The 16127-nt window shown below is 38.4% G+C and overlaps 1 protein-coding gene across 11 annotated transcripts in view; it reads left to right on the top strand.

The window, feature by feature from the left end:
* TENM2 (teneurin transmembrane protein 2) overlaps nt 1–16127 on the top strand; it is a 2544132-nt gene that overhangs the window by 544910 nt on the left and 1983095 nt on the right. The gene's annotated exons all lie outside the window — the stretch shown is intronic.

Below are 16127 nucleotides of genomic sequence, written 5' to 3'. Positions count from 1 at the left end.
TGTATGCCAACAGTGGTCACTCTCAGAATACATACCCACCCAAGCATCCATCCACTAGGTGTATGCCGACAGTGGTCACACTCAGAATACTTACCCACCCAAGCATCCATCCAGTAGGTGTATGCCAACAGTGGTCACACTCAGAATACATACCCACCCAAGCATCCATCCACTAGGTGTATGCTGACAGTGGTCACACTCAGAATACATACCCACCCAAGCATCCATCCACTAGGTGTATGCCGACAGTGGTCACACTCAGAATACTTACCCACCCAAGCATCCATCCAGTAGGTGTATGCCGACAGTGTTCATACTCAGAATACTTACCCACCCAAGCATCCATCCACTAGGTGTATGCCAACAGTGGTCACACTCAGAATACATACCCACCCAAGCATCCATCTACTTGGTGTATGCCGACAGTGGTCACACTCAGAATACATACCCATCCAAGCATCCATCCACTAGGTGTATGCCGACAGTGGTCACACTCAGAATACATACCCACCCAAGCATCCATCCACTAGGCGTATGCCGACAGTGGTCACACTCAGAATACATACCCACCCAAGCATCCATCCAATAGGTGTATGCCGACAGTGGTCACACTTAGAATACATACCCACCCAAACATCCATCCACTAGGTGTATGCCGACAGTGGTCACACTCAGAATACTTACCCACCCAAGCATCCATCCACTAGGTGTATGCCGACAGTGGTCACACTCAGAATACATACCCACCCAAGCATCCGTCCACTAGGTGTATGCCGACTGTGGTCACATTCAGAATACATACCCACCCAAGCATCCATCCACTAGGTGTATGCCGACAGTGGTCACATTCAGAATACATGCCCACCCCAGCATCCGTCCACTAGGTGTATGCTGACAGTGGTCACATTCAGAATGCATACTCACCCAAGCATCCATCCACTAGATGTGTGCCGACAGTGGTCACATTTAGAATACATACCCACCCCAGCATCCGTCCACTAGGTGTATGCCGACAGTGGTCACACTCAGAATACATACCCAACCATGCATCCGTCCACTAGGTGTGTGCGACAGTGGTCACATTCAGAATACATACCCAACCATGCATCCGTCCACTAGGTGTGTGCTGACAGTGGTCACATTCAGAATACATACCCACCCAAGCATCTGTCCACTAGGTGTGTGCTGACAGTGGTCACATTCAGAATACATACCTACCCAAGGTATACATTTTGGTGATGGCTCTTTGCATAGTTCATTGCACTTTCTCATATGATTAAACAATGAATATGCATACTTGCCAAATGGAGACCAAAGTAACACACTTTTGATCCAACTGGCGAATGGAAACCATTAAGAATAGAGTATATGTTGGGAAATGCTCCTGATTTATGCTTTAAGCTAAGTTCACAGATACACTGTGAGCTTAAACTAACTTTTTCAGAATTTGGAAAGGTCTTAGGGTAAAGGTGGCTTTACTCATTAGACTCAGGCTTTCGCAGAAATTGACGATTCTATGAAATGTCAGTCGATGTTTAGTCTGTAAATGTTGGAGGAAAAATCATGCTTCTTGAATTTCAGAATACATGATCCTTTATTTTACAGGGAGATAAGCCATCACCAAAAGGTGTTTGGTAGTGGCTTATTCCTTTCTCCTCATCTGTGGGGGTCTAACCTGTTGTCCGCTCCGGTCAGGGTTGGATATAAGCAATGTATGGGAAAAACAGCAGCCCCATATATTGTTTAGTAGCCGCTACTGGATTCGGCACCTTTACTAATATTCTCCACCGTTCTGATATTGATGGCTTATCTTGGGGATAGATAATTATATGTAAGTCCTGTAAGTATAAAGCTATGGTCACATTTTCGTTAGAGCTTTCTGCATAGGTTTCTGTAGCAGTTTTCTTGGTGTCAAAGTGATAGTGATAGAAACCGTAACAGATCTCCTAATGTATCTGTAATAAGTAAATGCATGGGGGCATCATATGACAACTATAAACAGAAAGCAAGATGCCAGTGTGAACAAAGACTCTTTTGGGCAAATGCTGTCTTAGACATTCATGGATACATATACGTGGCCATCTGTCCATTCACAATATGTGCATCGCTGGAAAGGAATATTGTTACTCATCACAGTTCACATAGTAGAGACACACAGCTCTCAGACATTTAATGCATGTTGTGGATATGTTATAATTCTCTAAGATAGGAATCCCTCTTTAAGTAATAAGAATTGCATTTGATACTAATCATGATGCTGACTTTAAAGAGAAAAAGGTCACCATAAAAGCACTAACTAAACTTAGCCTTGGGACTTCATCTTAATGAAGGAATCTAAGGATAATAGTTATTTTGATTTAAAAGAAAGCAGAAAGAACATGAAATTGTCTGTTAATGAAGACATTGAGCAGAGGTTAATTACAAATTATGAGAGGAGACAGCAAATGTATCAGAAACAAATTCCACTGCAGATTTGTAAAAAAGAAAATTGGAGAGAAAGCAAGCAGTTTTATCCTAAAACATATGTAGCATTTAGCTCTTATCAGTGCCAGATGGCAGTGCAGGTAGCTATGCTGCCAATTAGATTGTGTTCCTTAATAACTGAATATAAGTTATAAAAAGTGAGTAGCAATAAAGGCATGCTTTGTCACAGTTCCACCCCTCAGTGCGTCTGGGACACAGTTACTGATGGCTCAGCTGACCAACCTGGTACAGTGGTGTGCTGTAGCTGTCAGTGCTTTGATTGACAGCTCAGGTGTCCAGTCTGGTGCTGGGGCATGCTGAGCTGTCGGTGTGTTGATTGACGGCTCGGCTGTCGAATCTGAGACTGGGAGGCACTGGATATCTACAGGTGTTCAATATCCCAGGTGATTGCCAGGCTACTTAACTGGGCTGTTTCTCTTAGACCTCTGCCAGATGCACATTCAGCTAGTGTGAGGTTTGGCTTTGTGCCTTGTGTTCTGTGTATTGATCTTCTGTTGCCTGACCTTCGACCTTGTTCTGACCATCGGTCTGTTTAACCCCTTTTGCTATTTGCTATCCTCCTGGTATTCTGACTAACGGAACATTACCTGACTACATCTTTGTCTTTTCCTTCTGTTTATGACATACCCTCCTGGCTTTTGACTTTGGACTCCTTGACCATCCCTATCATATGCTGTACAGGAGGCGAGTAGACCCCTGAAGAGAAGAGAAATTATTCTTACAGTATTAACAGCATAACATTCAAAACATATTTGACCACATTCTGTCTGTACAAACCACAACCACAATGCCAAGTGTTGCACAAGTGAATAATACGTTATGACAAATCATGTATTTTGCACACATATACAGTAGACTTCATTGAGGTTCTGGCTCAATGGATTTCACTGTTTTGGGAAAAAAATGTTACGTCTATAGCAAGAAATCCACCCTTACTAATCTATTTTATAGCTATCCATAGCTCTACTTACTACAAGAGCTGTGTTTTGCTTATCATTTTGCCTGGAACCGCAAGATACACTCAGATCTGTCACTGATTTTTATGTTAGTTTATATATTGTCCACTACTTAGACTATCCCATCTTAAATACTACGATACTACTACTACTAATAATAATAATATTTCTATATTCCCGAGTGTAAATTACAGATACTTCCAGCATCAGTGCCATTCTAGCAATGTGAGCACTAGGTCTCTCAGCGATCATATGACATTGTTATGTCACGTGAATGCTGGAACTAATGTGCTGCTTACACTTTCTTCATATGAACTTCAGATGTTCCAAGGAAGTGTGATAATTGCAGCACATTAGCGACCACTGTTTGGCTGTAGTGCTCACGTTGCATAACAATGTCAAGCGATCTGACGCTGACATTGCTGGAATGGCACTGGTGGTGGAAGTGCTATTTTTATTTTACATCGGGGGATATCTTTAAAGTGTAACCGTCATTTTAATTTTTATTTCAGAAATCAGTAGTTCACATGAATTTAAGCAACTTTCTTATATATTTTAACAGAAAAATTTGCTTCTTTTTTCCCCTAGACTGATCATTCATTCTCAAAGTTTTCAATTCATTGGTAATATCTGTATTCAGTACAGACAGACTTTACATTACTGAGATTAGAGATGACAGTTGCTGCACATAAGATTCTATGTAGAAGAGATGAGGCGCGAGAAAGGATGAGCTAGAGGCAAAGCTCCTCCGCCCTTCAACCTGTATAAAATCTCATCAGTAGCAAATGGCCTCCTATTTCTATAATGTAACAACAATCTGTTTTCACTGAATACAGATTTTACTGGTTAATTAAGAATTTTAAGAAGGAATTATCAGTCCAGTAGGAGAAAAAAGGATATTGGAAAGGGGCATAAAATTGCAAATTCTTGTTCGCGTAAAGCTTGTGCAAAAATATGCAATTATTAACACTAGAAAAAAGGCACAAGTTCCTGTATGAATATCCTCCATTGTTATCTGCACCTTTTAGAATTCTAGTCTGCCGCTGGTATGTACATTGGTCTCAAGCTCAGTTGTATGTTGGACATGTCTTCTTTTAAATTGCAGTTTAATGATGTCATAATTAATTTCACTTATCTGAATATACTCAAAGCCAGAAACCATCTCAAATTTCTGTTGGCATCTAGTAATTTGTGGGTCACCACTGACCACATGTATAGGGATTACTCCTGACTTCAGGAGATTTCAAGTAATTACTCAATGTAATTAATTACTACCACATCATGATCATCTCTTTATACCACAAGTTCACAGATTGGTCCTTAAGGGCAACTGATAGGCTTGTGACTTGAGATCTCACTAATTAGTGGATAATTAACCAATTAATGCTGTTTTTTCTACAGTGAAGATGTTTAGCTATGTATTACACTGGAAACCTATCATGCTCTTCTGATTAATGTAGTTATTCTGTACATTTACAAAAAAAAACTGTTTTTGTCTTTTAAATGACTTGTAAAAAAAAATTTTCAGGGCTGTTGGAACTTAAAAAAAATCCACTCGTGTTCTTTTTCTTTTGAGTTGGATTCCTAACTCTCTTCAGACTGGAGCATCTTCTTTAGATTTTTTTTACCTCTAAGAAGCACTTCCTTCTCTGCCTCTGTCTTAACAGAAATCGATAGTATTGTATATTAATATACAGTCTATGAGCAAAAATAGGCAACAGATCTTTCATCGCTGTAGAAGTTGTACTATGGAGACAGAATACATTTAGCCATGGTTTTCCTACAGCTTGAACTGCACACCTCTGTTTTTTTCTTTGCTTTTTATTACCCAAACGCCAGATATATTGTATTGTTGCTGTACTTTCTGAACATTCACTGGTTTCATGTTCTATATACAGTATCTCTGATTTTATGTATAACAAATTTTAAGTTACTCATGTCTAAAATATGAAGGTATACTTTTCTTAAATAAATAGAATCAGACATTGTGACAGAATTAGTAAATTCTTTAATTATAGTTGTAAACTTTTTCTTATAGACATGTGTAAGTGTTGTAGTGACAGCAGGGTCTCATAAGAGGGATCAAGTGAGTAATCTTTTAGGAATACGAGCCTATTGTACATTGGATGGAAGGTCCATGATTTTACTTCAGTAATAGACCTTAAGCTATTAAGTTAGCTGAAAACTTGGATGTGATTTATTGAATATTTGCAAAATGTCCTACATTTTCCAACTTACAGTTGTTTTTAGTGGCCCAGGTTGTAATATGTCATTGAAGGGGTTTTCTGACATCTAACAATGAAGACGTATTCATAGAAATCTCTTAAATAAAATCTACCACAAATTAAATAAGAGTTTTCGGAAAACCCCGCTCTCTGGCTGCAGTTTATTTTAAAGTTCTTTTATCACCCTCCCTGGGACCACCACTGATTCTCTGCTGCTGCTCCCAAGGTCTATGTTTGCAGATGTGACGTTACATCGACAACACTTTGACGAATAAGGGAACTCAGTGTCTCTTGCCATCACCTGGGGCAGAGCCGCTAAGCTCAGTTACTGTCTGCAGCGCTGCTGACAACAGCAGACACCGGGAGGACACTCATCTCTGAATCTGGAGAGAGTGAGTAAAGCACAATTTTGGAACCCAAAAAGGCTTCTATTCTAAACGGCTGCAAACTACATTGAGGTAAGTCAAAGGTGGCAAATTGGGTACCTATTTTAAATACATTTGAAGATTTGTTCAGCTTTGTATTATATTATGTGATATTTTATGGAACACGTTGTTACAAGCTGAACAAGCTCTGTGTGAGAATGTCCTTGTGCATTAATTTAAAAAAAGGCTCATTGTTAACACTTTGGATGAATTGTACGTTCGGAAAGTTTGACCTTCAGGATAATTTTGCAAAGACAAATATTAGAAAGGAGCCGCCTGCACTAAATTGGTAGAGTATTGGCTTTTAGAAGTAAACTGTAAAACTTGTTGGTTATCTATTTTTGTTCATTCTTCCAAAATGAATTTTGGATAGTGCAAGAATCGGGCCCTTACTTAAAGGTAATAAATCAACCTTATTTTAGAAAGTAAATAATTTATATCTCGATATATCCTCATTTATTTCTCAGAACAGAATATTTATATGAAGCCACTGGGTATAGCGAAAATTTAAGACAGTCAAAACCTTTGCAGTCTTCCAAAGCAAATCTGTGGAAAGTTGCAGAGAATTTGTCATCCATTATGTATACATTGTGGGTATTAATCATAGAGGCCGTCGAGCAGTTTGTAGCTGAGGGCATATTTTTGCATTGCATCATTTAAAAATTCATGCCCTGCTCAACACACTGCTGGATTTGAACGTAATAACAAGGCCATTGCAAATATCAAAACTCCAAGAGACAATGCATTTGTTCTGATAGAAGGTAGTTCTTTATTTCTGAGGGAAACAGCTTTACCCGCTACCCTGTGAAGAAATACACCCTTGTCATGAGTGTATAAATAATTTATTTCAGGAGCGCTCACATTATGCTGTGTAAACAAATCAGAGTATGAGCAATGCCGTCCAAAATAAAACTTTCCAAACATCGGTATTCCTGAAATAACAATGAAAGTAGAATTGTAATTCTTTGCCTTCTACTGCAATAGGAAAGGAGATTTGCAGAGGATTTATACACTCTTCAGTGTTTTCCTCTCTCTAGCACAAATCCAAGGATCAGTCTTAGAAACTGGTATTATATCTCTTTACAGATGAATGGCTTTCTGACACGAGATATATTTTTCATGCGTGTTTCAAGTACAAATGCCTGTTGTTCAGAAATGCAATACCTGGAAATTCACTGATGTACTGTTGTCTCTGAAAAGAGACAAAAAACCATGCAACTGTTCTTGTTCAAATGGAACAAGTCAAGTGTAGCACGGGAAAAATTTGCTGCCTTACCAAGATAGACTATATATCCTATCTGATGATAACGTGGGCTTATTTTTTTCTGGGGCTAAACAGTATTTACTTATTTCAGTACTAAATGCAGCTTTTGTGGATTTTGTCAGCCGAGATTTGTTTATATTGGGTGTGTAAACCACACTATCTACAAGTTCTTCTCACTAAATTAGAATATCATCAAAAAGTTAATTTATTTCAGTTCTTCATTACAAAAAGTGAAACTCATATAATATATAAAGTCACTACAAACAGAGTGATCTATTTCAAGTGTTTATTTCTGTTAATGTTGATGATTATGGCTTACAGCCAATGAAAACACAAAAGTCATTATCTCAGTAAATTAGAATACTTTATAACAACAGCTTGAAAAATGATTTTAAAATCCGAAATGTTGGCCTACTGAAAAGTGCCAAGTCCTGCTGGAGAATAAAATTTCCATCTCAAAAAAAATTGTTGGCAGAGGGAAGCATGAAGTGCTCTAAAATTTCCTGGTAGATGGCTGTGCTGACTTTGGTCTTGATAAAACATAGTGGACCTACACAAGCAGGTGACATGGCTCCCCAAACCATCACTGATTGTGGAAACTTCGCACTAGACCTCAAGCAGCTTGGATTGTGTGCCTCTCCACTCTTCCTCCAGACTCTGGGATCTTGATTTCAATATGAAATGCAACATTTACTTTCATCTGAAAACAACACCTTGGACCACTGAGCAACAGTCCAGGTCTTTTTCTCCTTGTCCCAGGTAAGACGCTTCTGGTGTTGTCTATTGGTCATGTGTGGCTTTACACAAGGAATGCAACACTTGTAGCTCATGTCCTGGATAGGTCTGTGTCTGGTGGCTCTTGAAGCAATGACTCCAGCAGCAGTCCACTCCTTGTGAATCTCCCCCAAATTTTTGAATGGCCTTTTCTTAACAATCTTTTCAAGACTGCGGTTATCCCGCTTGCTTGTGCACCTTTTTCTACCACACTTTTTCCTTCCACTCAACTTTCCATTAATATGCTTGGATACAGCACTCAATGATCAGCCAGCTTCTTTAGCAATGACCTTTTGTGGCTTACCCTCCTTGTGGAGTGTGTCAGTGACTGCCTTCTGGACATCTGTCAAGTCAGCAGTCTTCCCCATGATTGTGGCGTCTACTGAAACAGACTAAGGGACCTTTTTAAACGCTTAGGAAGCCTTTGCAGGTGTTTTTTGTTAATTATTCTAATTTACTGAGATAATGACTTTTGTGTTTTCATTGGCTGTGAGCCATAATCATCAACATTAACAGAAATAAACACTTGAAATAGATCACTCTGTTTGTAATGACTCTATATAATATATGAGTTTTACTTTTTGTATTAAAGAACTGAAATAAATTAACTTTTTGATGATATTCTAATTTAGTGAGAATCACTTATATAATGATAGTGTGATTGGCTGCAGCTCTGTGAAGAGGACTAAGCTGCAGAATAAAACACACTAATAAGGATGCCACTGTGCTGACTATTGCAGAAGCACCTCCGCCTTTTTTCCCAGATCTAATGATAACACACTGATCAATCATAGACCACCAATATAAAATCTTGGAAAACAACTCAGATATATGTATGTGCTGATTGACTCTATTTTTAATGGCTGAAATCAGAGTTATCAGTAATATGCCCACAGAGTACTGAGAATTACATAGCAAACTACTCGTTTGGGTGGATCAAAAATATTTGTGATGAACCCTGTAATTGTTTTGGGCTTTATATAGTACGCATTATAGCAGTTAACTAAAGGTTTTCTTATTGGTGCAGAAGTTCAGCAATACTATGTATTTTACAAAAACACAAAGGACCAGACCCAATAAGACTGGCGTTGGTTGTACACGCCAGTCTTAATAAAGGGACAATTGGAGTAAGATGTGCCAAATTAATTAACCCCTTCACGACCTTTTGTTTTTCAGTTTTTGCGTTTTCGGTTTTTGCTCCCTGTCTTCCCAGAGCCATAACTTTTTTTTCAGTCAAAATGGCCATATGAGGGCTTGTTTTTTTGGGACGAGTTGTACTTTTGAAGGGCGCCATTGGTTTTGTCATATTGTGTACTGGAAAACGGGAAACAAATTCCAAGTGTGGTGAAATTGCAAAAAAAGAGCAATTCCACAATTTTTTTTATCACGTTCTCTAAATACTAAAACTGACCTGCCATTATGATTCCCCAAGTGATTATGAGTTCGTAGATAACAAACATATGTAAGTTCTTTTTTATTTAAGTAATAAAAAAAATCCAAAGTTTGTAAAAAAATAAATGGCGCCATTTTCAGAGACCCGTAGCATCTCCATTTTTCATGATCTGGGGCCGAGTGAGAGTTTATTTTTTGTGGGCTGAGCTGACGTTTTTATTGATACAATTTTGGGGTAGATACTATCTTCTGATCGCCTATTATTGCATTTTATTGCAATGTTGCGGACACCACAAAAACGTAATTCTGCCATTTAAATTTCTTTTCCCGTTTTGGCGTTTACTGATATTATTAATTCTTTTTATATATTGATAGATCAGGCGATTTTGAACTCGGTGATACCAAATATGTGTATATTTGATTTTTTTTTGTATTCTTTTATTTTGAATGGGAAAAAAGGGGGGTGAGTTGAACTTTTATATTTTTTAAAAAAGTTTTTTTTTACTTTTAACTTGCTTCAATAGTCTCCATGGGAGAGCATAAGCTGCAATCGTCTGTTTGCCTGTGTTACACATAGCAGGGCTCCAGCCCTGCTGTGTGTAGCTAAAATTCTCACTTGCTATGAACGCCGACTGTTGGGTGGTGCTCATAGCATCCCGGCAATAACAACCACAGGGGTTTCCTCCAGACCTCGGGTTGTCATGCCAACCCATCGGCTATCCTCGGTCATTTTACATGGGCGGCGATGGGCAGGACTAGTGACGTGCTTCCGGCGCGGCGATGTTAATTGCTGCTTTCGGAGATTGACAGCGGCATTTAGCATGTTAACAGCCGCGGGTGGATCGCGAATCCACACGTGGCTGTTAGGGTTACATGACAGCTGATCAGATCAGCTGTCATGTGCCTGGTAACATACAGGCTCTGCACCGGAGTCCGCATGGAGTACAGGGATACCACTTTGGACGTGCTCATACATTCAAGATGGTAAAGAGGATAAGTGACATGCCACTTAATTAAGCACATTTTACAGCTGGCATAATTTAAACCATCAAAGTAGTGTAAACTTTAACAAATTTGAAATGTGGACAAGGGGTGGCCACAGGACAAGGGGTACAGCAGCAATCAGCAGACACGCACAAAGATTAGATAATATGATAATAATAATAATTTTTATTTTTATAGCGCCAACATATTCTGCAGCACTTCACAATTTTAGGGGGGACTTATACAGACAATACAGACGTTTCAGAATAAGCATGACTCATATCAAAAGTAGTGAGGGCCCTGCTCACAAGCTTACTATCTATGAGGAAATAGGGGGGACACAAAAGGTAATGTACATATGTTGCATAATACAGCCACAATACACTAAATCGGGTATGTACCTAACACTACATGAACTTTTCGCCAACCAGTATATGTACAGTCCAGACAGAGGCTATTAACTGCATGGATGGTATGAACATGAATTTAAAGAAAAATTTTAATATGGGCCAAACTAGGACAGTTAGATAAATGTGTTGAGGCGATAGGCCAGTCTAAAGAAATGTGTTTTTACTAGCCAGTTTATAAAAACAAAGGAGAGGATGGTAGTTAAACAGTGCATAAGTAACAAATACCATGACAGCAATTACTCTCAATAACACCAACTAAGAGTATACACAGGTACACTTAATTAATAGTTATATGCAAGCAAAATATGACACAATTAACTCTTTCTATGCATAAATCAATAAAACTACAGTGTTGTGCCAGCACTTTAGTAATCGCCTTATTAGAGCACTTTGCGAAGTGTCTCTTACAGAAGAGACCTTTTCTCCTAACTAACTGGGCCTCCATAAGGCTATTTATACATGTGCATATGCAACCCCTGGCAAAAATTATGGAATCACCGGCTCGGAGGATGTTCATTCAGTTGTTTAATGTTGTTGAAAAAAAGCAGATCACAAATATGGCACAAAACTAAAGTCATTTCAAATGGCAACTTTAGGGCTTTAAGAAACACTAAAAGAAATCAAGAAAAAAAATGTGGTACTCATTAAGGGTCATTTTTTGCAGACCAGATCATATATTACATCATAAATCTCCAACAATGCAGTAAACTGTGATTAACCCTTACAAATTTGTTTGGCATACTTCATCACACCATATCCTGCCCCCTTCTACTCCCACTTTGGCATGACTGGCATAAAAACGAAAAAACTCTAAATATTTTTACGCAATTTCAAACTGCACAAAAATTTTGCAACATTGCAACCTTGAAATGTGTCTATAGTATAGTGGAATTCATGAAAGTGATACTCAATTTTCTGGCCTTTGCTCTCTCTGCCTTACACTTTTGTCAGTGGTTTACTTCCTACTAGAGGAAATTATCAGGCATTTTGAAATACAATAAAATACAATAAAAAAGTGTTTCTCACTATACAAGTTCAATATATTCCACCCATGTATAGCAATGTAGCATGCACGTCTCCAATTCTTGCATCAATAAATCATTTTGTGTTTCCTCTAAGCTGGTCATTTTGCACCAGTTTTCACAACATATGAAACAGGAAGAGAGGTAAGAATATCTGTATATTCTTGCTGGATTAACTAACCTTAAAGGAAGTTTGCCACCACTAAAACGTGAAATAAACAATTTGTACAGGTATGTAGGTCCCTATAAAAATCATATGTGTAGGATAGATTTTAGTAATTTACTTGCCAAAAAAACTAACAGTTTCTTTCATATGCAAATGAGGGGTATTTCGTGCACTCTTGGCGTGGCTAAGGACTCAATTTGCATATTGAGCACTGTTGTATCTTGATTAACAGTGGTCAAGTGAGAGTTCCTGGAACTGAATCAGTGGTTCTGCACCTCCATAGTGACATAGCAGGAGCCCAGCCGTGCTCAGTGTCAGTGTGCTTCAGGGATGGACAGAAGAAGGCCCCTGTGTCAAAACTGTATGTGGGCCCTTTGCAGTTCAGTAGCTCATCCTAATTCACAATTCCACCTCTTTTAGAGGTATAAGTAGGCCACCTTACTTCTTGAGCTCTTGTGCAGTTGCACAAATGTTATGTGCACCCCTGGAGTGTGCTTTCATCTGTGGCTCCTATTTGCAGCCACTGCTGGGTACTGTACTACTGAAAGGAGCCAGTGATGAGCGCCCACAGTGACACAATATGAGCATGGCTGGGCATCCTGCAGTATCCTGTAGTGGTACTGAGTAGCTGATTGAGTTCAAGCAGTGCTCACTTGAGCAAAGTTCTTCGAATGTAAATTGAGGGCTTGTAACAGTTCATGGAGTCCTTGACCACACCAATGGTGCACTGAAGCACCTTCATTTGCATATAAAATAAATCATTATTTTTTGGTAACTTAACCACTAAAATCCATACTACAGATATGATTTTTATAGGGATATGTCCCATGAACAGCTATATAAGTGGTTTAAGTGTCGTTTTGGGGATGACAGACTTTCTGACGCCTGATGTGCACGGTCATCTTTTCAGATAGATGTTGAACTAATTCAGAGACTAAAGTTTGCAAATTCAAGTTCAGAAAGACATTTAAAGAGTTTTGTTTCTTTCACTTCAAAGCTTGATATACTTTCTGTAGTATAGTAGGTATCAGTACATTTCACAGAATAAACATTTATCACATATTCAGAAGATTGGTCATAAGGGTTTGATCCCTGGGAACCTACCACTGGAAACTCCAGTGAAGAGTGGTGGTGCAAAGCAGGGCTGTGGAGTCAGAGCCGTGGAATCGAAGTTGGTGTCCATTTTGGTGGAGTCAGTATAAAATTGACCGATTCCTAAAATGTATAATAAATTGGGTATAGTATTTCAATGCAGGATGTGCTGTAAATTTTTTCATAAGCGTTTGGGAAGGTTATGAAATGTCCTATTCCTGTTCTAAGGATCTCGGCTTTTAGTTGAGATGAATCTGTGCGGCACTTTATGTACACGCTCAGTAGTGAGGCCATGCTAGTCGAAAGCTCAGCTATCTCCCTCAGAACCATAAACTTTGAATAGGATGAGGAGAAATGGGACCCCTATTCTCGTGATTGGTTGGAGTCCCAGCAGCCATCTGTAGGAACTCAGTGGTCATTCCCCTAAGGCTTAAACTGTTGAATTGTTGATTCTGGGAAAGCCTCTTTAAGTGTGGTGTTGCTACACATCTGATTGAATTACATTACACTGGACACAAATGTTTTTTTTGCAGATATAAAATAAATAATGCTTGTTACACTACTACATTGTCAATAGGAAGCATGAAAAGTACAATACACCTTAGTGTATTAGTGGTGCCATAAGGAAGCAGCACGAGCTTTGCAGGCTAATGTGTATTGCAGATACATATCCAACAGCTCGCCATCTGGATGAATATATTTTCACATCCTTTCTCAAAGTAAGTTCAAGTGATTCTTCAGGACCTACATTCCCCCAGACTCCTAGTAGTGCCATGGTATATAATTGGTCTTCTTATCTAAATTGTCTAAGTATGTCTTCCATCTCTCTTATGAGAACATCAAGGTTGTGAGAACATCATTTCAAGGAGATAAATAGATTACGGGGACAGTCTTAATGAAACAAAGAGCTTTAGGGCTGATGTGCCACTCAGGTTTGTTGTTGGGCTGCTCAGCTTGTATATGACAGATTGTTAAACACTGATGTAAAGTACTGTTAAATTTATATATTTTATTGTATTTTAACAAGGCTCCATTTTATTATTTTATTTTCTCATTATGAAATCAGCTGAAGACAGTGACAAGGCAGCTGCTATAATGAAAAAAATATATATCAGTTTAACAAGTTATAAATACATATAAAAAATAACAGAACAGTAAATATGTATTGAGTATCCTTGCAACTGTACATATTCATATTATTTATTTTACTCATTTGTATGCCACAGCACTTCACAGACATTGTCATCACTGTCCTCATTGGGGCTCACAATCTAGATTCCCTTTGAATATGTCTTTGGAGGAAGCCCACACAAACGTGGTGAGGACATATAGACTTACAGAAGTTTTATTTTTTTTTTCAAGTGTTTGCAATAACTGGCAATGAGTCTTTTACAACGCTCCGGAGGAATTTTGGCCACTTATCTTTGCAAAATTGTTGTAATTTAGCCACATTGGAGGGTTTCTGAGTATGAACCGCCTTTTTCGTTTAAAAGATTTTTATTTATTTTTCCAAAAAAAGAAAAGAAAAAATAATATTTTTTTTTAACAACAATAACAAACTGTGCATGTGGCTTATCCCTTCTGTCTTTTAAGTATATCTTCTCTTAATATTTTACTATACTTAAGACATATTATTTATTGTAATGGGAGAGATAGGCAGGGGAAGGGAAGAAGGACAACAGAAAATTTTATTATGGAGGGGGGATTAGAAGGGTAAATGGGTATATCCAAATCTAGAATAAAAACAAGAGTTAATGCTGTAGAGTCCATTTTTTTTTTTTTTTAAAAATCAGTTTAAACAGGTAAAAACATTATATTACCTATTATTAACTAAAGAAAATACATTTATGCCAACTTTATATCCACCGATAATACATGATATATTAACTCCTAATTAAGTTTCTAAAAATTCTTCATTTAATAAAACAAACTCTTGTATTCCCAGACTATATTTCTTTTGCAATTGTTAATACTCCTATTGCAAAGGTGGGATCCTTGTCAGCCACCCAAGGATTTCTCATACTGATTTTTTTTCCCTCTCTTCTTTTTGTGATTAGAAGGGACTAGTGAATGCTGTTGTGATTTCTTTATTCCAGGGGGCCCAATGTTTTGAATATTTAGGAAATCTATTGTGTCTTATGGCGTGATTAAATTCGTACACATTATGTGTAGCTATTCTTTCTATGATGTCCTCTATTTTTGGAGGATCCTTCCTTTTCCAATGGGATGCAGTTAAATGATTTGTTACCATTATTACAGAAGTTTTCTTTGATGGGATTTGAACTGAAGACTCCAAGGCTGCAAAACAACAGTGCTAAGCACTGAGCTCCCGGGCTGCCCGATACTGGGCATTTAAAGGGTTTGTCCAGGCCTCATACAAGAATCTGTAGTCATTGTATGTGACTGCTGATTTCTGAATCGTGACCGAGTGTGGCACGCAAGTTGTCAGGATTCCTTGGTATTGCCTGTGCGAGTGAGCAGACATGTAATTGCATGTATGCGACTTTTATGCTTGCGGTCACGTGCCAAGTAGACATGCTTGGCCTCTCTCAACAGAAGTGTATTGAGAGAAGCCAGATACTTCAAGTCAGTGCATGAATGCTAGCATGCGAATCGTATACATGCACTGGCAATACCTGGGAATTCTGACAAGCACACCGCATGCTGTAATAATTCATAGAGTGACTGTAGACTTTTGTATCAAGCCCAGGCAACCCCTTTAAGTTCTCATTTATATCTATGCAAATTGTTTCTTCAGAGAGGAAGAGGACCAGAACTCTAGTGCCACCTATTGGAAGTAGCAATCCTAAAAGTCAATAGTGACCCTTTATTGAGCCGAATCACATGACTTAGAATAAAAAGCCAAGACCAAAAACTCAATTTTTCAGACACTGTGTTTCAGAGTACTGCCCCTCATCAGTGGAAAGTGTGAG

This window comes from Phyllobates terribilis, unplaced genomic scaffold (assembly GCF_046119375.1).
Source record: "Phyllobates terribilis strain yellow unplaced genomic scaffold, ASM4611937v1 Scaffold_11__3_contigs__length_659146591, whole genome shotgun sequence".
Classification (NCBI taxonomy): Eukaryota; Metazoa; Chordata; class Amphibia; order Anura; family Dendrobatidae; genus Phyllobates; species Phyllobates terribilis.
The sequence above is the reverse complement of the archived record's forward strand: the minus strand, read 5'-3'. Positions and strand labels throughout refer to the sequence as shown.